Source organism: Mixophyes fleayi, chromosome 1 (genome assembly GCF_038048845.1).
Source record: "Mixophyes fleayi isolate aMixFle1 chromosome 1, aMixFle1.hap1, whole genome shotgun sequence".
Classification (NCBI taxonomy): Eukaryota; Metazoa; Chordata; class Amphibia; order Anura; family Limnodynastidae; genus Mixophyes; species Mixophyes fleayi.
In genome coordinates, this window is record NC_134402.1 from 80,929,713 (window position 1) to 80,956,564 (window position 26,852).

A 26,852-nucleotide genomic window follows, 5' to 3' on the forward strand; every position below is an offset into this window, starting at 1 on the left:
ATTTGGAATTATTCACTAAAACAAATCTAATTTTTTATTCTAATACGGCCTGATTCATTAAGGATCTTAACTTGAGAGACTTCTTATTTCAGTCTCCTAGACAAAACCATGTTACAATGCATGGGGTGCAAATTAGTATTCTGTTTTGCACATAAATTAAATACTGACTGTTTTTTCATGTAGCACACAAATACTTGATAGCTTATTTGTACACTGAAATTTAAAGTTGATATTTGTGTGCTACATGAAAAAACAGTCAGTATTTAACTTATATGCAAAACAGAATACTGATTTGCACCCCTTGCATTGTAACTGTCACGGGCACTAGGAGTCTTTACCCAGGGATCACCAGGTGGTAAGCTTACCAGAGCAATGTAGATGGTAATAGTGTACTCTGGTAGCAGGGTGATCACGGAACAGGCAATAGTAGATGATGAGATGCTCAGGAAAGTCTATGACTAGCAGCACTGGTAATATGGAGGTGATAATACACGAGGAACTGTATGGACAAGGGCAAGTGGAGGTAGTCAGTGGTCTGCGTTAGCAAGTTGTACCACTGCTATAGTGAGGAGGAATGTCCAACAGAAACGAGGAGGTGATGAGAGTCAGCGGTCTGCGGATAGCAAGTGGTGCCGCTGTCTGAGTGAAGGAATGGAATCCAAGTGGAGGTATCCGGGAAGTCAGTGGTCTGCGGTAGCAAGTTGTACCACTGCTATGTGAGAGGAATGGAACAGGTGATACTGGAACAGGAATCAGTGGTCTGCCTTCAGCAAGTTGTACCACTGAAAATATATGTGAGGAGGTGTACGGGGAGAGACTGCAACACAGGATGTACACGGGCACATTAAACACGATCCATAGTAATATGCACAATATATATAAATGACTGAACAGGTCTGCAAATGTAGGAAGTCTCTGAAGTAGTCCAGCACAAGGTAACACAGTCAATGATGGCAAAAGACTCAGCGGATTGCAGACTCCAGAGGAGAACCAACACAGTCCAGCAAGATATGCAATACACCAGCACAGTCAATGAGAAGTATGCATACCGTGGTTCAGAAGGCAGTCAGACAGGAGTGCAGTGATACCTAGGCGGCAGGAGGCCGTCAGGATGAGAAGTCCCTGGATGTAAGAAGCAGGAGTCTAGTAGGTGCAGCGCACAGGTAAGTAGACCAACAGGGACACGAATCCAATGCTGACAGGAGGGTAGCGACCAGGGGAACCAGGAAGGCGTGGAGAGCGGATCAGCAGTAGATGGACGATAGGACTGGCAGCGGCAGCGGGACTCTGCGAACCCACGGGAGAGATGAGATGACGCTGAGGTGCACAGGAGCAGCGGTAGAAATCAGTTAGCAGTCACGATGATGAACACAGGCGAGTTGCCAGCTGGAGGCTGTAGTGCACGGAGGCAGCGGATAGGAATCAGCTCACGGTCACGATGATGAACACAGGCGAGTTGCCGGCTGGAGGCTGTAGTGCACGGAGGCAGCGGATAGGAATCTGCTCACAGTCACGATGATGAACACAGACGAGTTGCCAGCTGGAGGCTGTAGTGCACGGAGGCAGCGGATAGGAATCTGCTCACAGTCACGATGATGAACACAGGCGAGTTGCCAGCTGGAGGCTGTAGTGCACGGAGGCAGCAGCTAGGAATCTGCTCACAGTCACGATGATGAACACAGGCGAGTTGCCAGCTGGAGGCTGTAGTGCACGGAGGCAGCGGATAGGAATCAGCTCACAGACTTGATGATGAACAGGTGAGTGAATAAGGAGAGAAGGCTGTAGTGCACGGAGGCAGCGGATAGGAATCAGCAAACAGTCACTATGGAATATAATAGCGTTGGAGTGGTATAGGAGACTGTAGTGCACGGAGGCAGCGGATAGGAATCAGCAAACAGTCACTATGGAATATAATAGCGTTGAAGTGGTATAGGAGACTGTAGTGCACGGAGGCAGCGGATAGGAATCAGCTCACAGTCACGATGATGCAGTTGATGGTAGAAGTGGTATGGGAACCACAGAAGTAGAAGTGGTTAGGAAACCACAGAGGTAGAAGTGGTTTGGAAACCACAGGAATCAGCAGCGCTGAATACACGAGGAAATACCTTCAGAGGCTCATCGGGAATGAGACTCCAAGATCAGGCCACGTGGTGTTGACCACAGGTGCTTAATATAGGGAGTGTTGCCTGATCTGCCAATTGAGTTAAAGGGACATACACTGAAGTATAGGAAAGGGCTGCGCATGCGCAGACCCTCAGGATGGAGGACGGCCACGGTTCCTAAATGTCCGGGAAGAGGCACTCACGGTCCGGTGAGTGACAGTACCCCCCCTTTTAAAGGTGGGCACAGAACGCCTGGAACCGGGCTTGTCCGGATTTTTGGAATAAAACTTCTTCAAAAGGGCAGGAGCATTAAGATCTTCAGCTTTGATCCAAGAGCGCTCCTCAGGACCAAAGCCCTTCCAATGAACGAGGAAACGGAGTACTCCTCGCGAAATTTTTGCGTCTAGTACCTCAGTAATTTCGAAATCCTCCTCCTGATGAACTTGAACTGGCTGCGGAGCTGAGGGAGGTTTTGAAAAACGGTTGATAATAAGAGGCTTGAGTAAGGACACATGGAAGGCATTAGAAATCCGAAGATTCTTAGGAAGAAGAAGTTTCACACATACTGGATTGATTACTTGAATGATCCTATATGGACCAATAAAACGAGGGGCGAATTTCATAGATGGGACCTTCAAACGAATGTTTTTAGTAGATAACCAGACACGATCTCCAATTTTTAGTGGTGGAATAGCCCGCCTCTTCTTATCTGCAAAAGATTTATATTTGATAGATGTTTTCTTCAAACAGGTTTTGACCTGAGACCAGATATTTTTAAAGGTCTGACAGGCAGTCTCCACCGCTGGAACTTGGGTGGGCGGGAGGGCAGGAAATTCCGGAAAAGACGGATGGTGACCGTAGACCACAAAAAATGGAGTTTTGGATGATGACTCATGGTACATGTTGTTATGGGCGAATTCGGCCCAAGGAAGCAACTCTACCCAGTTGTCTTGATTGGCTGAAGAGAACATCCTTATAAAAGTCTCAAGATCTTGATTGACACGCTCAGTCTGTCCGTTAGATTGCGGATGGTAAGAAGATGAGAGTGCTAATCGTATGCCCAAGGTTTTACAAAGGGCTCGCCAGAATCTGGAAACGAATTGTACTCCTCTATCTGACACAATCTCAGACGGACATCCATGGATGCGGAAGATCTCTTTAATGAAATGTTCAGCCAGGATAGACGAGGAAGGCAAACCAGACAGAGGGACGAAATGAGCCATCTTCGAAAATCTGTCCACCACCACCCAAATAGTGTTATGATTCTTACTAGGTGGTAAGTCAGTAACGAAATCCATACTAATATGGGTCCATGGTTTGGACGGAATGGGTAGTGGTCGCAGCAACCCTGCTGGAGTTCTGCGGGAAGATTTGAATTGGGAACATAATTCACAGGAGGCAATGAACTCTTTGACGTCTCTCCTCATTGAAGGCCACCAGTAACTTCGAGAGAGCATCTCAAAGGTCTTGTGTTCACCGGCGTGTCCAGAAAAACGAGAGGCATGGAACCACGAAAGAATTTTCCTCCTTAGAGTAGGAGGCACGAGAGTCTTCCCAAATGGTAGCGTTTTGGTGGATGAAGCAGCCAGTGAGATACATTTGGGATCTAGAATGGTATGGTTGGAAACCTCTTCTATATCAGAGGACGTCACAAAAGCTCTAGATAAAGCGTCAGCTTTTTTGTTCTTGGCAGCTGGTTTGAAGGTTATTATTAATTCGAAACGGGAAAAGAAAAGAGACCATCTTGCTTGGCGAGGGTTCAAGCATTGGGCAGACTGAAGGTATGACAAGTTCTTATGATCCGTGAAGATCGTCACTGGATGGCGAGCTCCTTCCAATAGGTATCTCCACTCCTCTAATGCAGCTTTGATAGCCAGTAACTCCTTGTCCCCGATAGTATAATTCTTCTCTGCGGGCAGAAGACCCCGAGAATAGAAGGCACAAGGATGGAATTTTTGCTGTTCAGAGCGTTGGGAGAGAATAGCTCCCAAGCCCACATTAGAGGCATCTACTTCTAGAAAGAAGGGGAGTGTCACATCAGGCTGTCGAAGGATTGGAGCCGAAGAGAAGGACTCTTTGAGTGTTTGAAAGGCTTGAGAAGCCTCAGGCGACCATTGCTTAGGATTAGCCCCTTTTCGAGTCAGGGCCACAATAGGAGATGCAATGGAAGAAAAGTCTTGAATGAAGCGTCTATAGTAATTGGCAAAACCTAAAAAACGCTGAATAGCACGAAGAGTAGTTGGCTGGGGCCAATGTAGTACAGCATTCACCTTGTCTGGATCCATCTTCAGGCCAACTCCGGAAACTATATACCCCAAGAATGGAATCTGGGGTAATTCGAATGAACATTTTTCTAATTTACAGAACAATGAATTTTTTCGTAGCCTGGAGAGGACTTCTGCCACATGTTGGTGGTGAGAAGGCAGGTCCTGGGAAAAGATCAATATGTCGTCCAGGTAGACGACGACACATACATATAATAAGTCCCGAAAGATCTCATTAATGAAGCCTTGAAAAACAGCGGGGGCATTACACAGCCCGAAAGGCATTACCAGATATTCGTAATGCCCGTCTCTGGTGTTAAACGCTGTCTTCCATTCGTCACCGGAACGGATTCTGATTAAATTGTAGGCACCACGAAGATCCAACTTAGTGAAAATACGGGCTCCCTTGATGCGATCGAATAGCTCAGTGATCAGCGGAATGGGGTACCGATTCTTGATCGTAATGGCGTTGAGTCCACGAAAATCTATACAAGGGCGTAATGATCCATCCTTCTTTTTGACGAAGAAGAACCCAGCTCCAGCGGGAGAGGTGGAAGGTCGAATAAACCCACGCTGGAGGTTCTCCTGTATATACTCAGATGTAGCTTGAGTCTCAGGTAACGAGAGTGGATAGACCCGGCCCCTGGGGGGAGTCTTGCCAGGTAGAAGGTCGATCGGACAATCCCAAGAACGATGAGGAGGAAGACGTTCAGACTGAGCTTTATCAAACACATCGGTAAATGAAGCATATTGAGGAGGGAGACCCGGTGAGGTAGATGAGATGGAAGATTGCTGTACTTTGAGAGGAATAACTTGAGAAAGGCAACGATGGTGACATTCAGGCCCCCAAGACGTGACTTGAGGGGTGCGCCAGTCAATCTGGGGAGAGTGACACTGAAGCCATGGAAGGCCTAAGACAATCGGACTTGTCGTAACAGGAAGGATTAAAAACGATATTACTTCATGATGCAGAGCACCAATCTGAAGTGTCACTGGAGACGTACTCTGAGTGATGAGACCGTTGATGAGACGTGAGCCATCTATAGCCGTCACAGTAATGGGTGTTTTTAAGGTAATCACTGGTAGAGACCATTGATTTACTAATGATTTGGAAATAAAATTTCCTGCTGCTCCGGAATCAATTAATGCCTGTGACTCAAAGGTTTTGGTAGCAGAGGAAATCGTAACATCAAAAGCGCAGACTTTAGATTTCAAGGAAGATGGAGAGGACTCCAGGGACCCTAACTTCACCTCTCCAGAACTAGTTAGGGCCTGGCATTTCCCGATCTCTTAGGGCAGGAGCTGAGAATATGAGTGGAATCAGCACAATAGATACAGAGTCTATTCTTTACTCTTCGTTTTCTCTCCTCGGAAGATAATTTGGAACGTCCTATCTCCATGGGAATCACAGAGGGTGAAACTGGACGAAATTGAGGGTTAGAACGAAGAGGTGCTTTAGCAGAAGTTGTTTTCTCAGCCTCTCTTTCACGAAATCTCATATCAACACGATGGCATAGAGAGATCAAATCTTCAAGTGATGAAGGAAGCTCTTGAGTAGTCAGTGCATCTTTAATTTTATCGGAGAGCCCCTGCCAGAAGGCGGCAACTAGGGCTTCAGTGTTCCACTGAAGTTCAGAGGCTAAGATCCTAAATTGAATGACGTACTGGCCTACTGTATGAGATCCTTGTCGTAGGCGGAGGATGCTGGAAGCAGCGGAGGTCACACGACCTGGTTCATCGAACACACTTCGAAATGTAGAAATGAATTTGGCACTATCTTGCAATATAGGGTCATTTCTCTCCCACAGAGGGGAGGCCCAAGCCAGGGCTTGTCCTGAAAACAAAGAGATAAGATAGGCCACTCTGGAACGATGGGTAGAAAAATTTTGAGGTTGGAGCTCAAAATGGACTGAACATTGGTTAAGGAAACCCCTACAAGTTTTGGGGTCTCCATCGTACTTTGACGGAGTAGGCAGGTGAAGCGTGGAAGCTGTAGACACCTGGGATGGCACTGGGGAAACGGAGGAAAGCACAGAAGCCTCAGGAGTAGCTGTCACAGTCTGTCCAGATGTTCCTTGGGAGGTTAATGACTGATAACACTGAAGTAACAGCTGTTGGCGGGCATCCTGTTGCTCCACACGGCTGACCAGATGCTGCAGCATCTCTTTGGCGGTGGGTTCCGTATCTGGGTCTGTCATGGCCTGATCTTACTGTCACGGGCACTAGGAGTCTTTACCCAGGGATCACCAGGTGGTAAGCTTACCAGAGCAATGTAGATGGTAATAGTGTACTCTGGTAGCAGGGTGATCACGGAACAGGCAATAGTAGATGATGAGATGCTCAGGAAAGTCTATGACTAGCAGCACTGGTAATATGGAGGTGATAATACACGAGGAACTGTATGGACAAGGGCAAGTGGAGGTAGTCAGTGGTCTGCGTTAGCAAGTTGTACCACTGCTATAGTGAGGAGGAATGTCCAACAGAAACGAGGAGGTGATGAGAGTCAGCGGTCTGCGGATAGCAAGTGGTGCCGCTGTCTGAGTGAAGGAATGGAATCCAAGTGGAGGTATCCGGGAAGTCAGTGGTCTGTGGTAGCAAGTTGTACCACTGCTATGTGAGAGGAATGGAACAGGTGATACTGGAACAGGAATCAGTGGTCTGCCTTCAGCAAGTTGTACCACTGAAAATATATGTGAGGAGGTGTACGGGGAGAGACTGCAACACAGGATGTACACGGGCACATTAAACACGATCCATAGTAATATGCACAATATATATAAATGACTGAACAGGTCTGCAAATGTAGGAAGTCTCTGAAGTAGTCCAGCACAAGGTAACACAGTCAATGATGGCAAAAGACTCAGCGGATTGCAGACTCCAGAGGAGAACCAACACAGTCCAGCAAGATATGCAATACACCAGCACAGTCAATGAGAAGTATGCATACCGTGGTTCAGAAGGCAGTCAGACAGGAGTGCAGTGATACCTAGGCGGCAGGAGGCCGTCAGGATGAGAAGTCCCTGGATGTAAGAAGCAGGAGTCTAGTAGGTGCAGCGCACAGGTAAGTAGACCAACAGGGACACGAATCCAATGCTGACAGGAGGGTAGCGACCAGGGGAACCAGGAAGGCGTGGAGAGCGGATCAGCAGTAGATGGACGATAGGACTGGCAGCGGCAGCGGGACTCTGCGAACCCACGGGAGAGATGAGATGACGCTGAGGTGCACAGGAGCAGCGGTAGAAATCTGTTAGCAGTCACGATGATGAACACAGGCGAGTTGCCAGCTGGAGGCTGTAGTGCACGGAGGCAGCGGATAGGAATCAGCTCACGGTCACGATGATGAACACAGGCGAGTTGCCGGCTGGAGGCTGTAGTGCACGGAGGCAGCGGATAGGAATCTGCTCACAGTCACGATGATGAACACAGACGAGTTGCCAGCTGGAGGCTGTAGTGCACGGAGGCAGCGGATAGGAATCTGCTCACAGTCACGATGATGAACACAGGCGAGTTGCCAGCTGGAGGCTGTAGTGCACGGAGGCAGCAGCTAGGAATCTGCTCACAGTCACGATGATGAACACAGGCGAGTTGCCAGCTGGAGGCTGTAGTGCACGGAGGCAGCGGATAGGAATCAGCTCACAGACTTGATGATGAACAGGTGAGTGAATAAGGAGAGAAGGCTGTAGTGCACGGAGGCAGCGGATAGGAATCAGCAAACAGTCACTATGGAAAATAATAGCGTTGGAGTGGTATAGGAGACTGTAGTGCACGGAGGCAGCGGATAGGAATCAGCAAACAGTCACTATGGAATATAATAGCGTTGAAGTGGTATAGGAGACTGTAGTGCACAGAGGCAGCGGATAGGAATCAGCTCACAGTCACGATGATGCAGTTGATGGTAGAAGTGGTATGGGAACCACAGAAGTAGAAGTGGTTAGGAAACCACAGAGGTAGAAGTGGTTTGGAAACCACAGGAATCAGCAGCGCTGAATACACGAGGAAATACCTTCAGAGGCTCATCGGGAATGAGACTCCAAGATCAGGCCACGTGGTGTTGACCACAGGTGCTTAATATAGGGAGTGTTGCCTGATCTGCCAATTGAGTTAAAGGGACATACACTGAAGTATAGGAAAGGGCTGCGCATGCGCAGACCCTCAGGATGGAGGACGGCCACGGTTCCTAAATGTCCGGGAAGAGGCACTCACGGTCCGGTGAGTGACAGTAACATGGTTTTGTCCAGGAGACTTAAATAAGAAGTTTCTCAACTTAAGATCGTTAATGAATCAGGCCCATAGACTTTAAATAGTGACATTCGCAGCAGATTTTGTTACATTTACTTACCTTAAAAATAGTGATGATGTTGCATACTTTCCTTGGCGCATACATCATTGTCCCACCAGATTGGTCAAAACACCGAAGTTGTGCCTTTAAAACCCAAAGTGCCCAATCAATGACTGATCTGGTGTCTGTATGTGCCAAGTTGTACGAGATTTCATGCTGTGTGTGTAGATTCAAAATAGAAGTGAGGAGTCAAGGGTGGAATGGGGATGCTCTATCTCCTATGAAGAGTAACAAGAGAGAAAAAGTGAGAAAAAATTGGTCAAGACCTACAAAAGATACCAAATATACTTATGGAATATGTTAACATCATATGGTGGGACTGGTATAGTGCCAAATCAAAAATTTGCATCTAAGGCCCGGATTAATTATGGAAAGCAAAGTGAAAAAAGGATTAAGTTTGCGCATTTCACAAACCATGTTCCATTTGAGGGTGAGAAAAATTTACAAAGTGAGTACAGATTTATAGTTGGGGGAGAGCGTGTCCAAGACCAATGGTAAATTATATTGTAAAAATAACACAAAAATTGAGTGAGCTAAATTAAAAAACAGGTACATTTTGACATCTGAGGCAAATTCTAACCAAATTAGCAGGCAATACTTTTTTATGGTTTGTCTGGGATAAAATCTTTTTGGGGGGTTTCATAATTTCTTCAATAAATCCAGCCAAGGTGCAAGCAAAACATCTGAAATTGGGTTATTTGCACCTTTGCTTAACCTTGTGGACAAAAGTATTCGGATGCTTGGCCATTACACCAACAGGAACTGTAATGACATTGTATTAAAACACATATACTTTAATATGAAGTTGGTCCCGCTTTTGCAACGATAACAGCATTCACTCTTCTTGGAAGGCTTTCCACAAGATGTTGTAGTGTTTCTGTGGGAATATGTGCCCATCCATTGTGTTGAGCATTTATGAGGTCAGGCACTGATGTTGGACGAGAATGCCTGGCTTGCAATCTACGTTCCAGTTCATTACAAAGATGTTGAGGTCAGAGCTTTGTGCGGACTAGTCAAGTTCTTCCACACTGAACTCATCAAACCATATCTTTGTAGTCCTTGCTTTGTGCACTGAGGTACAGTCATGTTGGAATAAAAAAGGACATTCCCCAAACTGTTGCCACAAAGTTGGAAACATAGCATTGTCCAAAATTACTTGGTATACTGAGGCATTAAGATTGCCATTCACTGGAGATAAGGGGCTTAGCCCAAACCATGAAAAACAGCCCCATACCATTATTACTCCTCCACCAAACTTCACATTTGGCATAATCCATTAAGGCAAGTAACGTTTTTCCGGCATCCGCCAAACCCAGACTCGCCCATCTGACTGCCAAACAGAGAAGCGTGATTACATTTACACTGCTCCACAGTCCAGTGTCGGTGTGCTTAATACCACTCCATCTAATGCTTGGCATTGGTCTTGGTGATGTGAGGCTTGCATGCAGCTGCTCAGCCATGGAACCCATTCTATTAAGCTTCCGCCGCACCGTTTTTGTGCTTATATTAATGCAAGTGAAAGTTCAGAACTCTTTAGCTATGAAATCAGCAAAGCATTGGTGACTTTTACGCACTATGCGCCTTAGCAGTCAGTGACCTCGCTCTGTGATTTTACGTGGTCTTCCGCTTCTTGGCTGAGTTGCTGTTGTTCCTAAACACTTCCACTTTCTAATAATATCACTTACAGTTGACCATGAAATATCCAGCAGGGATGAAATTTCATGAACTGTCTAATTGCAAAGGTGGCATCCTATCACAGTACCACGCTTGAAATCACTGAGCTCTTCAGAACGACCCGTTTTATATCAAAAATGTTTGCAAATGGAGACTGCATGGCCAGGTGCTTCATTTTATACACCTCTGGCAACAGATCTAATTAAAACACCTCAATTCAATAATTAACAAATGTGGCCAAATACTTTTGTCCATATAGTGTACCTTTAATATGTGTGTGCTTATTTCTATTTTGGTTTGAGCATGTCAGACCATATAGGTTTGTTATTTAGGAAACATGATAAACTAACATTATTCTTGCAAATGTGTAAGAAAACCATAAAGAAAAAAAATACCCTTTGCATTGTAACATGCACAATATTACAGAATGGTGAGATTTAACATCAGAGGACAAACTATCATTTCTCACTACAGTGTATAGAAAGGTCTGAATGATCCAAAAGATTATTAATACATAATGACCAAATAGATTTTAAATTATCATGTAGCCCAGCGTCTCCATGTGGCCTTGCAGCTCCTTGACTCTCTTCTAATCTGCACCTTGTCCCTGGTTGCCTGACATCAAAGGAGTCGTGGTTATAGCAACCAGGTCACAAATGAGGAGTGATGGGTCACATATAGCCTGGACATTGATCGAGTGGAAATCCTTCCTATTCAAATAAATGAAAGCATTCCCACACAATGGTACCAGGGATACATGTATCCCACCTACAGCTCCTATGACTTGCGGAAAACCGGCTATGGTCTCCTCATCAAGTGACAGTTGAATAAATTGCCTGAGCTGTGACAGGAACGCTCTCAGCACATCTTCGGTACACAACTGAAGGTGGCTTGGGGCATCCATGCAGTGACTCCCACTGTCATCTGGAACAAACCAGTGGAGCTAAAGTGCAGTACCTCCAACAGTTTGGTCAATGGCGGAACTGCTGTTGGGATGTGTCTCTAGGTCACTCTGCACAATGCGCAGGGTGTCCATGATGACATGAGGAGTGAGCCAATAGCGACGGACCATCTCAGCATCTGACATCCCAAAGAGGCAGACACGTGGCCTGAAGATATGCTTCCTGGACCGGTGACGAAAGATCAGTTGCTGGTTTTGGATAGGTTGATGCCTGTCGACCCCCTCTTGAGCTGCCACCTCCCGCTGGTACAGCATTTGCTCCACATCACATATTGGATATATGTGAGAAAGATGGGTACTGGTTGCATATAAATAAATTACCTCATGTCTTGCAACCTTTGTAGTTTGTGTGTACACAAAAGAGTTAATACTTACTTACACCTACTTCTGGCATCAGGAGGCTCATTATCAGGGCCGGATTAAGGGAAGGCAGGCCCCCGGGCTAAGGGTACTGTGAGGCGCCCCCCCCTCCCCCCCCGTGAGCTTACCTCCTTCCGTTGTTCCACTCCATGTAGCACTTACGCGGCGCGCAGTAATCTCCTTACTTAGGAGATCTCGTGAGAATGAGACTGTCATAGTCTCACTCTCACAAGATCTCCTCAGTAAGGAGATTACTGCGTGCCGCGTAAGTCCTACAGTGACAGCAGGCAGCTAACAGCATAACATTTGCTGTTAGCTGCCTGTCATTCTCCTTGAACAGGTGACAGTCAGGGGCGGGGACGCCCGCAACTCAATGAATGCCGGCAGGCCCCCCAGCTGCCTGAGGCCCCTGGGCTGTAGCCCCTTTAGCCCTATTGTTAATCCAGCTCTGCTCATTATAGATCTTTTTGAAAGGGGGAGAAAAAAAATAAAACATACACATACAAGCAACTTACATGTATTTATCAGAAATGCAACTACAAATACCACAGTATGAAGTACATAGTATGGAGAAAACATACCTGTCAAAAAACAAAAAACAGAGGGCAAAAAATAAAATGCAAAGAGGTCACCAGTGCAAAAACGAAATCAAATATGCTGATCTGTTTGAAAAGGGGGAGAAAAAAGGGAAAACAAGAACCTTTAATTTTGGAAAGTTAAAACATACACATACAAGCATCTTACCAAAAATATGGTATTAAAAAAAGAAAACAATGCAATGAAGTATGTGAAAAACTGTTCAACAGGTACATAACATTTAAAAAAAGAGAATTATTGTGGAACATACATTATTAAATACAGTTTAGACAAAGAAACATCATGCACACAGAAATCATAGCTCTCAAGAAAAATAAACCAGGTAAATACACTATATTAGTTTCCACAATTCACTAACCACTATAAACTCCCAACAATGTAAGTGTGCATCATTAAATCTTTTATAATGAGTGAAGTATATGCAGGTGTATGGTCTGCTGTGGCATCAGATGACAAGAGTGTGCAGCTGTGTTTATCCAGCACTGTTGACAGCTGGCTTGGACTTAGACTAGACCCCGAGCTGGTGTAAGAGATATGACAGAAAGACTAGTTACTTTCATGTCTGTAGAGCCATGGTTCCTTGAGCTCGAGTTTGGCAAACCCATATTTATCAGTGAATATGGCAACACATCCATACCCTGCCCAGTTCACTCCCCAAAGTCATATGATATCATAAGTCCACCTTGCGCTCACTTTCTCACAGACATTGCTGACATATACATCCTTATCTCTTTGTTTCTGGACCGTAACTCCCAGTTCTGGGCATGTGCAGAGTGATTTTGCGTAGGATAAACTCAAAATTTAGGAAAGACTTGCCTTGATGAATCACTCTTGTTCAGTGTTTTCATCATTGTAGACTCATGTACACTGACATTAGACAAATTAGGAGAAGACAGCAGATCATTGTAATACCTTGGGGTTCTTTGCAGCCTTCACAAATATTGTATACCTTGCTCTTGCAGTGATTTTTGTAGTGCAATCATTATTGGTATGATTAACAATGGTACCTGATTTTTCTTTTGTGTACAATTTCCCTTATTATGTATGGATGGAGGAAGAAGTCTTCAGTGATATTTTTTCTTACTATCTTGGAAAGAGCTATATAGTTTGTAAATCAGTGATGGGCAACCAGTGGCCCTAGCACCACATGTGGCCCTCTGAGAGTTCACCTATAGCCCCCAGCTCCTTGCTACTTTACCATCAGATTTGATAGTAATAGCTTGTGACACTTGTTTAAAATGTCTGCTGATATGCTATTATAGAAAGATGTATCTGTCTTTGATTAAATGTATTGATTTAAATTACTGCTGAGAATAAGGGTAATATGTGGCCCTTTTGAAGGTCAGGGAACTGCATCATGAGGCCCCCAAAGTGTATCAGGTTTCCTATCACTGTTGTAAATGCTAATTGCATCTATTTTATATAAAGCCAGGGGCGCACGCAGGGGGGGTTTCTGGGTATCCAGAAACCCTTCTGCTCCGCTAAAGAAGTGCCCTTACATAGCGGCACTGTAATATACAGCAGCCGCGGCGCTGTCAAAGAAGCATCCGCTGCAGCGTTGTATTGTATACAGCACCGCCGCGGACGCTTCTTTGACAGCGCCGCGGCTGCTGTATAGTACAGTGCTGCCGAAATGGAGCTGCTGTGCATGCGTGGGCGCATTTGCAGCAGCTCTCTCTAGGTTTTGAGTTTTTTTGGGCGGGGGGAAACCCCCCCTTAAAAATCCTGCGTGCGCCCCTGAAAGCAACTCTCATTTTAGGATTAGGTGTTCTTGAATGCAGGAATATGTTTACAAAAAAATAATAATAAAGCAGACAAATGAATTGTCAGTGTCAGGGGGTTGGTAATCTTAGATTTTTACATGGTCATATACATATGTAAATTGCATATTATATTTTTTATTTATTACAAAATATGAGTTATAATATTAAACATAAATTCTAAATGTTGAGATTTTACATTTAATAAAATAGAGATTTTGATTATAATCTCTTTTTCTTTGGAGCCTCTTCCTCAGATGCATTTAATAAAAACTGACATTTGGGTGTAGATTATGCATTATGATAAAAACAGCAAATGAGGTTATCGGCTGCTTAAAAATTACAGACAGATATATTTTGCTAAAACTGTATGAGATGAGCTAAAGTGACTTTTCCCAGCAATATATAAAGTGTCAGGTTTTGCTCTTTCCAACTGTTTTTGCATAATCTTCAAGGCTGCATAAATTCTTTGCATATGCAGCAGAAGCATATTCCACCTAAGAAATAATTTAAGTGATATGTTTTGAAAAGGTTGACCATTTTATATTTCCTATTTGTTTTAATCTGAGATGTTTAAAGCAATCTATGTATAATCAGAAAAAAACAAATGTTTTCTGAGGTGTGGATATACTGCCACCTTGTGGTATCCTGATGAGATTGAGAAACTGCAACTTAAGATAGTTCAAAATTAATACAATCATAAACATTGTCTAAAATCATTTAATGTATGTATTCTGATTCTTATTTACTGTATGAAATCTAGCAAATCAAATAAATGAAGATACATTGCTTTAGTTAAGACCGGACTTTATGTAATAGTTGAAAAATTTACTTTTGGAGAAAAATATAACAAAGTAACTGAGAGTCCCCTTGCTCCTCTTAATTGAAGATAATTGAGGTCATTCCCCACAGACCTCCATCCTCTGCCCTTTAGGTTTCTCTAAAAGCAAATCACCAAGAAAGACCCAAGCAGAGTCCTATATTTTTTCTAGATTCTGCTTACGCCATTGTTACACTTTGGGCGACTGATACAATAGTCCCAGCACAATAATAGTTAGCATTGAATCCAGAGGTGTAGCAGTGGTGGCGAAAGTGGAGCATGTACTGCAGGCGCTATGTGCACTGTGGGTCACAAGGACCAGTGTAATACCTTAAATTGTATTCTGAATACCTGCAGCAGGTGTATGCTTGGGTGGAAGAGGTACATGCGCATGACGGAGGAGTGGCACCTACTGTTACACAGAACGGTTATGACAGAGACAGTAGAGAAAGGAGCAGGAGACAGATGAAGAAAGAAAATTAACATTGAGAAGATAATTAATGTCATAGGGCCTGATTCATTAAGGATTTTAACTTAAGAAACTTCTTATTTCAGTCTCCTGGACAAAACCATGTTACAATGCAAGGGGTGCAAATTAGTATTCTGTTTTGCATATAAGTTAAATACTGACTGTTTTTTCAAATATCAACTTTAAATTTCAGTGTACAAATAAGCTATTAAGTATTTGTGTGCTAGATGAAAAAACAGTCAGTATTTAACTTATATGCAAAACAAAATACTAATTTGCACCCCTTGCATTGTGACATGGTTTTGTTCCAGGAGACTGAAATAAGAAGTTTCTTAAGTTAAGATCCTTTAATGAATCAGGCCCTTAGTATGGAAAAGAGTGAAAGAGAAATAATGTTTAAACCAAAGAGAGAAAACAGAAAAGTTTGTGAGAAAGAACACTGCAAAGTGGAGAGAGATGGAAAGTGAGGGAGAAATAATTTAAAAAAATAGATAAGGAAATAGCTGTTGTGAGAAACAGGTTAAAAATCACAGCCTTGTGTTACAGAGTCAGAAAGCACATGATGTTCAGACTCTGGCTCCTTGTTACAACTCTGATTACAACTTTAAATTTTGCATCTGCAGCAGTGGGCGAACTGATCATTTAGAAGAGGTGGTTTGACAAAACGAGCGGTTGAATTTCACTTAACCAGTCTGTACCTATTTTCTCACAAAACATGGTAGTGTAACAGCTACTGTTCTATTCCTTTAGTGTTTCCAGATCTCAAGGGTGCAAGGGAGTAACTTTACCCAGTGCTTATAATGTGTTCCTAAGCAACAGTAGCATAACAACTGTGTGCAATATTACCATGTATGTACTTATGAGTCCTCTGCCTTAGTGGAGCTTACAGTCTATAATCCCTACCACACGGACACACACGTGTTCATTTTTGTCAGAAGCCCATTGACCTACCATTAAGTCTGTCGGGAGTCGGAAGAATCCAGAGCACCTGGAGGAAACCTGTGCAAATACAGTGATAACATACAAACTCCATATTGGTAGGGCCCAAGTCAGAATTGATTGCATGACTTCACTGCTGCGAGACAACAACGTTGATTGTTGCTGTAGTTTTTCCAATAAATATTTTTGAAACAGTCAAATGAATGTATGTCGCCTTAATCCTTCAGTAATATCTATAACTTAGAGACAGAGTCAGAGTAAGACAGACACATTGGATTTACTCTCCGAATAATAATTTTTATTACTGTTTTCTAATACTTTTTTTTTATCACCACTCCTTGATTGTCGCATCTAAACAATTATATCAATATTTTCACCAAATACTGTGACAATGTAACAAATAATACAAATATATTGTATTTATTGAAATTTGCAAGTAAATTAAGTTCTGGAATATAAATGTATCAATTATGTTCAGCTCTTTAGATAAAATAATAACTAACTGAAGGCGGTAATTTCACTTGCGAGATGCAATATACATAAAAAGCGAAAGAAAAACAAAGAAAAGCGCATATCTCCTTTATCAAGCGAATTATGTCATTACAAAGCAATCTTGTTTACAAGAAATTAATTTTTATTAAAAATATGTTATTTTCACAAAAAACAAATACCATAATAATTTATATACTAAGAAACAGTCCAAATATTTTCCAGGATAAAACGTGCTCTCAGGAAACCACATGGTATGGTGGAGAAACTAGTCAGATATTGCTGTAAGGACAGCGTGCACAAATAGCAACACGATCAACTGGGAACAAGTGAGTCACATATGTGTTATATTGCTACTCTATCTGGAACTGTATCCTAACAAGCTACTAAGAAAACAGAAGCACCTGCAGCTGATAGAGAACTAAGCTGCTGCTGGAGTATGTCAAGTTTCTAAACTCACCCCTGTTAAAAGCATAATCTTGTTCTTCAGTTCCAATGAAGCAAAGTTCCTGTGAGCTATTAAAATTTAAAGTGTGTCAAGGAGACAATATTGTATAAATCCTCTTTGTGTGTGTGAGTAACTAGGTAATGAAGTTTGAACCTCAATTCAATGACTTGGTTCCCTACAAGTGCACTGTAGGTATATAGTGACATTATTTGAACATCAAAGCACGCTTTATCCTGGAAAATAATATTTTTTTAGTATATAAATTGTTATGGTATATGGTATATGTTTTTATATGAAAATTATATATTTTTAATAAGAATAAATTTCTTTTAAACAAGATTGATTTGTGATGGTGTAATTTGCTTGATAAAGCCCTTTTCTATTTTTTTCTTTTGGTTTTTATATTGAATGTAGGGATTAATACAAAAAATACAAAAATCCTTAAAGTAGAGCTGCTATCACCACTATCAGGTGTAATATATGGTGGCTTTTTGAGTAAGGTCCTCATACTAAATTTATATATTAAATCTACACAGAAGCGCCCATTTTTGTCTTCTTTTAGGACTTGGTATAGGCTTTTGTAGTTTTGTAGATACAGTTTACACATGTACTTATCATGCCTGTTATGCTACATTGTTTGAGACTAAGTACATGTATTTAATTTGATGTTAATTACCCAAATGTTGAAATACTGAACAAATACAATTGTTTTTATAAAGTACACATGTAGATACTCAAAATAATCATACTTGGCAACTTTTGCAAAATCATTTCATCATTTCAGGGAGATAGTAAAAAACATTATTGGCGTGTCTCGCTTCCCCCTATGGGCGTGCCCATCTCCGCCCAGTGGGTGTGTCCAGCTCCACCCAATGGGCGTGTCTAGTGGAACCTGTAAAACTTTGATCAGCATGAAACCAGATTGTGTTTGTGTATGGGTGACAAAGTAATCACTTGCACATTTCCAAAGAGAAAGAATTTTAATATGAAACTAAACATGTTTTAAATATTAAATAAACATTAATTAAAATAAATAATGAAAACTTTGTCAACAATATTATATATAAATAATCAACAATAAGTTCTTCACTTTATAATAAATTATTAAAATTATGGCTTTTACAAGATAACCTTAGAATAACTTAAGTTAACAAAACTCTAAAACATTGTGCGCAACAGATCTATATCTATAACAAAAAACTACACATACAAAAATATACATTCCAAAAAAATAACTAAGCTTCATTAAGTAAACTATATCAAAGTAGACAATCTTGTATAAAGTGCAGCCATATAAAACTTTACAAGTATGAACATGAAACTCAAGCAAAAACACACAAAACCACTGATTTTCTCATAGTAGAGTCCTAGCTAATATTATGCCAAATAGTTGTGCCCACAATTCATAACATACCATAGAGTTGTTCCCCCTGTTCATATTATTCCACAGTAATGCATACAGTTCATATGCTACATAAAATGCGCAGCAGTTCAGTGTTGGCGAGAAGTGCTGCATTGATAGCCGATCGGCGGGCCACAATGCAGGGTGCTGTTTGTCGGGGGTTGGCGAACTCTGGACTAAAGTGTCTTCCACCATTGTAACAGCTTACAAAGTAAATTGTGTATGTGCATGTACTAGCCTATGCTGGGCTGGTGCAAGGTTGCTCCGTGCCCTAGACAAAGCTCCAGCCTACTGCCCCTCCTCCCCCCAATTCCCACTTCTTAGCCCCTCATACACTTGTAAAATTAAAAATGGTAACTCTTACCTCCTCCTGGCAGGCTGGTGCACTGATGTTCAGATGCACTGATGTCCAGATGTACTAATGTTTGATGCAGAATGCTGTCCAGGAGCAAACACAGAATATCTAGAGGGGAGGCACAAATATTAGATTTCAGAACAGAGCAAACAAAATGACATCACTCACCTGTTACATGCTGACATGTCTAATAAAATAAAGGAACCTGAAGTTCCTTTAAATTAATAGTATGTAACTCGTGGGGGATTTCTAAACGTAACACTCCCCTCATTTGTTCTAGCCACCTCTCTCTACATTGAAAACTAACCAAATAAAAATCTGGAGTAATAAATCATAAATCTCTGTTCTACTGCTAATTTATTTGCCCGTACAGCTGTCTAATCTACTGACTGGGCTCCTAAAACTCTTTACTTACTTTAAAATTATTTGATAGCCACAGATTATTTTATTTTGTACTGTAATGTAAACCATTATTATATCACCAATACAGTACTCTGAAGATTCTCTCTCCACAAGTAGTAGTAGTAGTAAAACATTAAATTACAGTATATAATAGTTTGCCATTATGGTAATGTTAGCTTCTTACTCGTCTTTTTGTCATGAGCAAAAGTCAATAATAATACGTTACAGAGCCAGGTGACAAAATTCTATTACCTGTAAATAAGATGCAATTTTATTTAATAAAAATCAAACTTAAGCTGTGTAGTAACCTTTGATATATTATCACAATAGGTGGTTACTGTTTTTGCATCTTACTTAGTTGCATCTTAGTTGCATCTTACATCTTACTTAAAACAAAACAGCTATTTTATGAGTTTAGAAATTGTATAATTTAAGCTACATGTTGCATCCCAGCAAGTACAACAAACTACTTGCCTAAAAGGAAAACCCTAAGAAATTTATTTTACTTCCCAAACTGGAAAAGTCACTGTTACTACAAAAATTTACACAGCAATAGACTAATAAAGGTAAATAACTATGGGCATGGTTTTAAGTTAGGAGCAAAGCAAAGAAAAGGAGCAAATTTGCACTTGGACAAATCATGTTATAATGCAAGGGGTACAAATTGACTTAATTTTTTTGCACGCAAGGAAACTACTGGCTGTTGTTTTCATTTAGCACACAAATACTTGATAGCTTTATTTTTACACTGAAATTAAAATTGATCTATTACATGCCATGTCCCAACTATAATTCTGTCCCTACATTTTAAAATTACCTCCCCCTCCAATGAAACATGGTCGAGCCAAGGTGCAAATTTGCTAATTTTCTTTACTTTGCTCCTAACTCAAAATCAGGCCCTAATAGAGTATAATAACAATAACTTTATATATAAATAACCAAGAGAAAGCAGAGATATTAACTTAATGCAATTCTGCTAATCACTCTAAGGGGTAAATTTATTAAGCTGTGGGTTTAAAAAAAGTGAAGATGTTGCCTATAGCAACCAATCAAATTCTAGTTATTTATTTAGTACGTTCTACAAAATGACAGCTAGAATCGGATTGGTTGCTATAGGCAACATGTCTACTTTCTCAACCCTCAACTTGATAAATTTACCCCTAAGATTGCAATCTGCAGTGCTGTTCCTATTTTTATGGAAGAAAATAAACCTGTAAGCCTATATAAAAAAAAAATCCATATCAGTCCTAGTATGCAGTAGTATGTGCAGTGAGTGCTATTCACATGCTTATTGTATATTGAGTATGGGTGTAATACGTATTTACGGTACTGACTATCCCAACAGAAGACATGACAACACGAGGACTCCGACTGAAGAGTAGGGCGACCTGCCAAATGAAGTACTTACCGGAATGCAGATGTCTTCAGATGATGACTTGCTGTCTTGCTGGCGTGTTAGGGATATTAGGGTTAAGATTAAGGGTAACCATAATCTTAACCCTAATATCCCTAACACGCCTAACCCCTAAAATAGTACTTACCTATCATAAATGACAGGCGGCTCCAGCCATCGCTGCCTTAAAGGGGAGTTGCGCTTGAGGATGACGCCATTTTCGGAAGCCGGCAAGACAACGAGTCGCCATCTGAAGACATCTGCATTCCGGTAAGTACTTTATTTGGCAGGTCGCCCTCCTCTTCAGATGGAGTCCTCGTGACGTCATGTCTTCTGTAGGGGCAGTCAGTACCGTCTTACTGACTACCACTGTTTAGTATATGACTCAAATAACTTTTTAAATTATTCAGTATAAATGTATCACAGTTTTGTCAATCTTTAGAATCTGTTAATCCTGTCACATATTGTCTGACAGTTAAAATAGGTAAGGTCTATATTTTACATTCAATAAACGCCAGCTAGGAAATGCAAAATAGCAAAGACCCAGCAGAAAATCCCTTTGGCGGATGCTGTGGTCCATGATGTACACAAGTGTGACTATATTTCCAACGTGGTTACATTTGTGGAGGAGCAGAAGTTTTCCCCTGCCGAAAGGACGAGTTGGGCAAATTGCTGATTATGGTGTAGGCGCATGAGTGAGTCAAGTTTTGAGGAGAAGTGTAAACACAAGATTTAATTTTGTCACTAAGATTAAAAGATATGGAAGAGCGTACAGCAATGTACACTCCACAAAAGGACTGGCCGAGAAGTATGTTACAGACATGCATTGTCCAATGTAAACAGAAGCTACAAACACGCAAGTGACACTTGTAATAATGGCAGTCCCCATGTTGTATGGTCATTTAACCCATACATAAGACTAAACTGAGTAGTTTTTAAACTACTTTTCATTTCCTTCAAGCTTTTGCAACTGAATGGAAGTCATGCAAGAAAACCATTTTGTTCCTACATAAGTAAGAATCTGAAAAAATACAGACCCTAAACATATAAATGTAATACTGTAATCAATAGAATAATAATAGATTTCTAAATTCTCATTTAAACTATTAATGATTAATGTTCTCAGTTTATATATTCAAAAAGGGCTCTTTATTAATAAGTTATTTTTAGCATTTTAGTAGTATATGACAAAAATGTAATGCATTCAGTTGGTGCTTTCAGTACATTAGGATATTTAATACGTTCCAACGGTTTGTGTCTAGAGACACTGTTGTGAGGAAAGTTGACAAAAGTTGGCAAAGACATTACATCTATGCTGGCCAAACCTTATTCTCAGCAATTACATGCTTTACTAACTGCACTACAAAGCTTCTTCAAAAATTCATATATAATTTAATACGAACAACTTCACCTATTGTATGTGATTCTGTTTCTGTCTACAGACAATAAAAGCACAAGTCTTACATTGACTATTGCTGCATCGAAAACTTCCTTTAATAGGGTTCAAAAGTCAACCTATTTCTCTAGACACAAAAGAAGGATTTTCTCTGCCATTGATTCTGCAAGAACATTTTCTTTCATTCTTAGCTTTCTAGTAAGTAAATCTGGGCTGGGTCGTACTCTTTTCTTCTAATATGGGTTTTTATTAAGGCTGTGATAAACTTAGAAACTAGATTGTGTACCTGTTTCTTGGACAAAAAGAAGATATATTCCAAAATGTATTCCTATTTAATGACCTAACTTATTAAAAGTTTCTTCAATTAATGGTGAAGGATATTATTTTTATCTTTAAGTATATTAGTTTATTGACCAATGTCTATAAGTTATGCCCGGTTTTATGAATGTACCTGAACTGCGTGTAGAGATCTGTATCTGCATATGTTTTATTGAGATTCTTGGACAGTCATGTCTGCATTTGTATAATTCAGGATTCTGGGGAGATTCTGGGACCCTCCACATCTGAATCTAATCATCCGTCTCAGCTTGTTTCATCCAGTCCTTTGTGTATTGATTTTGTCTTTGTGTCCCAAATTCAGCATCTAAAGCCAGTCCTACTTGCCAAAAAAAAGACTTCAGATGCATTATCTGAAGAATATTCTTTGGCAATGGTATATGATAATGAAAAGACTTAGTTCTTGCCTCATTTGTGCCATGTTATCATGTCAGCCATAAAATTTGCTACCATATCTGAGAATAATCAGATAATCTCTCCAATATGTAGAGATTAACTAACTAATAAACAAATAAATGAAATATTACTAGAGAATGATGAATTCCAGGAAAACGGTTATTCTACATATAGTTCTGTGTTTATCTTGTGAAAGTTCTCCTTCTTGTGATGCTGTACTGTGTGTTATGTGGTGATCAGTGATTATCAGGATTCATCTACCTAAGGATACTTACAATTCTTATATGTCACCTCTGGACAAACTGTTTCTGATTCTTCTTGTGTATTTAGATAATGCAAATATGCTGTAAATATGTAAAATGGTATTGTATGTTTATTTCCATGGTAAAATGGCTTTCTGCAAAACTGCTTTAAAACCAGGCCGCAAAAGTTAGAAATGCAAGAATTACTAGTAAATCTTGTTGACTAGCCATAAATCTCAGAATCTATAAAAAAATATGTAGTAACATAGTTTACTTTTTATTTTGGTTTCCATATGCAAGTTCTTTTCTTGAACATTATCGGTCCATTCATTACCAATATCTACTGTATATCAGAGTCAAAGTTTTGAGAATAGATGTCTACAGACATCATAACCTTGAATCTTGAACCTGGTTTGTCCACATATGGCTGAATCATACTCCTTGCCTCAAAAGTACTGTCCACATTTACTAAAATGATAAATGAGATGTAAGAAAACAATCTGATTTCTCGTGGCTCTGAGATTTGATGGATTACTGCCGGTTAAAAAGAATATTATGATGCTTTATCATTTAGCACAGTAAGTATACTAACTTTAGTGTCTACTGAGGTAATTGTAAGTTTCATTAACAGTTATAAAGAACAACCTGACAATAACCAAATGCTGAAAAATATCATATTATAAACTTTGCTCTTAATTTAAATCAGCAAGTTTCAAATTAATGTTCTAATCATAGCACAGCCTCTAATATTTAGCTGTGTACCTAGTGTAGTTTATATTGTATATTCACTTACTTATTTGGTATGAAAATGTGAAGAGACCGGCTGTGTCCTGGAGGCCACCTATGCGCCCAAAACCTGTAAGGATTTTGAAATTGTGAAATTAGTTTTAGATGCTTTTTAAAACTATATAGATATTGTGTATGTGGCTGCAGTACCTCAATTCCACCAGAGGTGCTGCTGTTTTGCCCCTGAACATTCCAACTCACCTGCAAGTGTCAATCTCCTTATCTGATTAGTGCCTGCATCTGTTCCACTCCTTTATATACCTGCCTCAGTAAGTGTTTCTTGCAATTCATTGTTTGTTCCTGGCTGCCTCTGTTTCTCTGTGAATTAAATGCACCAGTTTATACTTCAGATTGACCTCTGCCTGTGACCTGACCGTCCCTTATTGCTGCCTGGTTTGACCCTTTGCCTGGGACCCAACTACGCATATCACTGCCTGGACAGACCCTTTGCCTGGTATTTGACTCTGGTTTGTTATTTGCGATACCTGACCCTTCATTCGGTGCCTTATGTCTTCTGGCTATCTGGAATTCTGATTCCTGCCTCCTTCATCCCGTGACTCATGCCTCCTGACTATCTGGATTTCTGCCTCCTTCATCTGGTGTCTCATGCCTTCTTGGTGTCTGGAAGTCTGATACCTGTTTCCATCATCTGGTGCCTCGTGTCTCTTGGCAGATTGGGTAACTCTGTCTCCTTGTTCCTGCATTTGAACTGTACATTTTCATTTAAATTATTCCTTGGAACCTGTGGCTTTTATGAACTAATCCTGCTATCTTCTGCCCCTGTTCTTATTTTGTGTACCTGAGAATACCTGTTATTTCTGCTATTTAAACCTGCAAATTCTATGAACCTCTGTGTACAATTATCTGCCTTACTAAAGACATTTGATTTTTCTATATCTGTTTCCTCCCGCTGAGTTCAGACTAGGAATCATAACTGATATACAGGTTTTATTTTCTTTATCCAGCTCAATAACATCATTACTACAGTCTGTCCAAACCCTGTTTTTATTGTTATTTTCACTGGCTTTGCTAGATTCATGTTCCGTGTCCTTCCCTCTCACAGTTCCTCTCACCCCCACCACTGACTAACTAACTTTGCTTCATTGCAGATAATAAAAATGTTTATCAGTCATTTATTATAAGTTGGAAGCAAAACAATAACTTAGCTATAGATTCTATTGGTTACAGAGGAATTTTTCCATTAGGCTTGACAACATTCATTTTACATTGACATAGTGAACAGTTTCTTCTAATTCCTTCCATGCCTTTAAAATGGCATGTAGTAAGTTTGGGCATGCCTAGATTCTGTCACACTCATCCACTAATGAGCACATCAACTTATGCTTGATGTCTCCCTTCGAATCCTACAGCCAAGCGCTCCTCCATAGGTCCCCACGTTTGTGTATAAGTGTGAGTGTATATATATATATATATATATATATATGTATATGTATATATATATATATATATATATATATATATATATATATATATTAAATATTATATATTATATATATTATATATATTAAAAACAAACAATGTTAGTTCCATATGTTACAACATATGTTTTGCACCCCTGTTTTATTGCATTCATTTTATTGCTTACCAATAAACATTGTCCAGTGCGATTATTGTGATTCCACGCACAAAGATATTTAATTGTAAAATATAGCAGGATTTACAGCAAGCCGTTATAACGCATAAAATATATTACAATAAAGCAGGAAAGTATAAGAATGGAATACATTACATTTCTGCTAGTGCTTCACCTGGGCCCATGTCCGTGTATTTATGCAGTCAGGAAGGTAGAGAAAAAATGACCCAGAGAAGCTTGCTTATATGCAGCTTCAGTTTACAAAAAAAAGACTGCTGATGTAACTATGTATACAGATAACACTTACAGAGGTCTTCATTGGTCCAGAGTTAAAGATGTTCCAGTCGTCTGCTGGTCATAGGTCAGTTCAAAGGATTTCTCTGATAAGGTGTGGCCAGCTCACTCCAACAGCTGAGCACATGTTGTGCCTAAGGGAACTGATCTAAACCAGTTTTTACCAACCTATTTGCATTCCAAACACAATATCATTTTAAGCATTAATCCTTTATCTTCCTTAATAGCGATCGCAGGAAATGACCGCTTCCTCGATAGTAGTGCATTCATCATGGTAATGTATATATCAAAATGACACTAAACATGATACATTTCCTATAACCTAAGCATTAGGTACCTTGAATATATTATCGTTTATGTATAAATAATCTCTAATACATTTTACTAATAAATAAATGTGGATTGGAACCTTAATAAATGTATATTAATTACAAGTGTAAGTGCGATGTAAATGTGTGCGTCATAACATATGGCGTACTAATTGCAATCGCTTTGCCAAGGTGCAAAGTTACTCGTTTTTTTTCTCTACTTTCCTTACTGAATTAGGCCCATCATGATTATTTGGTAGCATCTGCTCAAGATATACAGACAGGGAGCATCTGCAACGGGTAGTTTAGTTTTGGGAAGGACACTTTTAAATTACAGCATTTTTCCCAAGCAAGAGAGGTTCAAATCTTTCCACTGTTTACATTTTTGTTATGTTACATTATTTATTACTAGTGTATAATTAAATTTGTATATGTCATTTAGGTTTGCTGAATTATTTATACCTAAATATTTACATTTATTTTTCACAACCTTAAATTGAATCAGTAAAAACATAGAGGGAGATCCTCAGATTTGTTAATATTTATTTTATAGCCATCAAATGATCCAAATAACTGCATTGTTTCTATTATGTTGGGAATTTCAGGTTTAGAAACTTATAGTAGTATGTTGTGGAGGAATACTGCTAAACTGTTCTCCAAATCACCAATACTATTAACTTTATACTCTTTACTTTCTCTTAAAGCTGTTGCCAGCGGCTCTAAAGT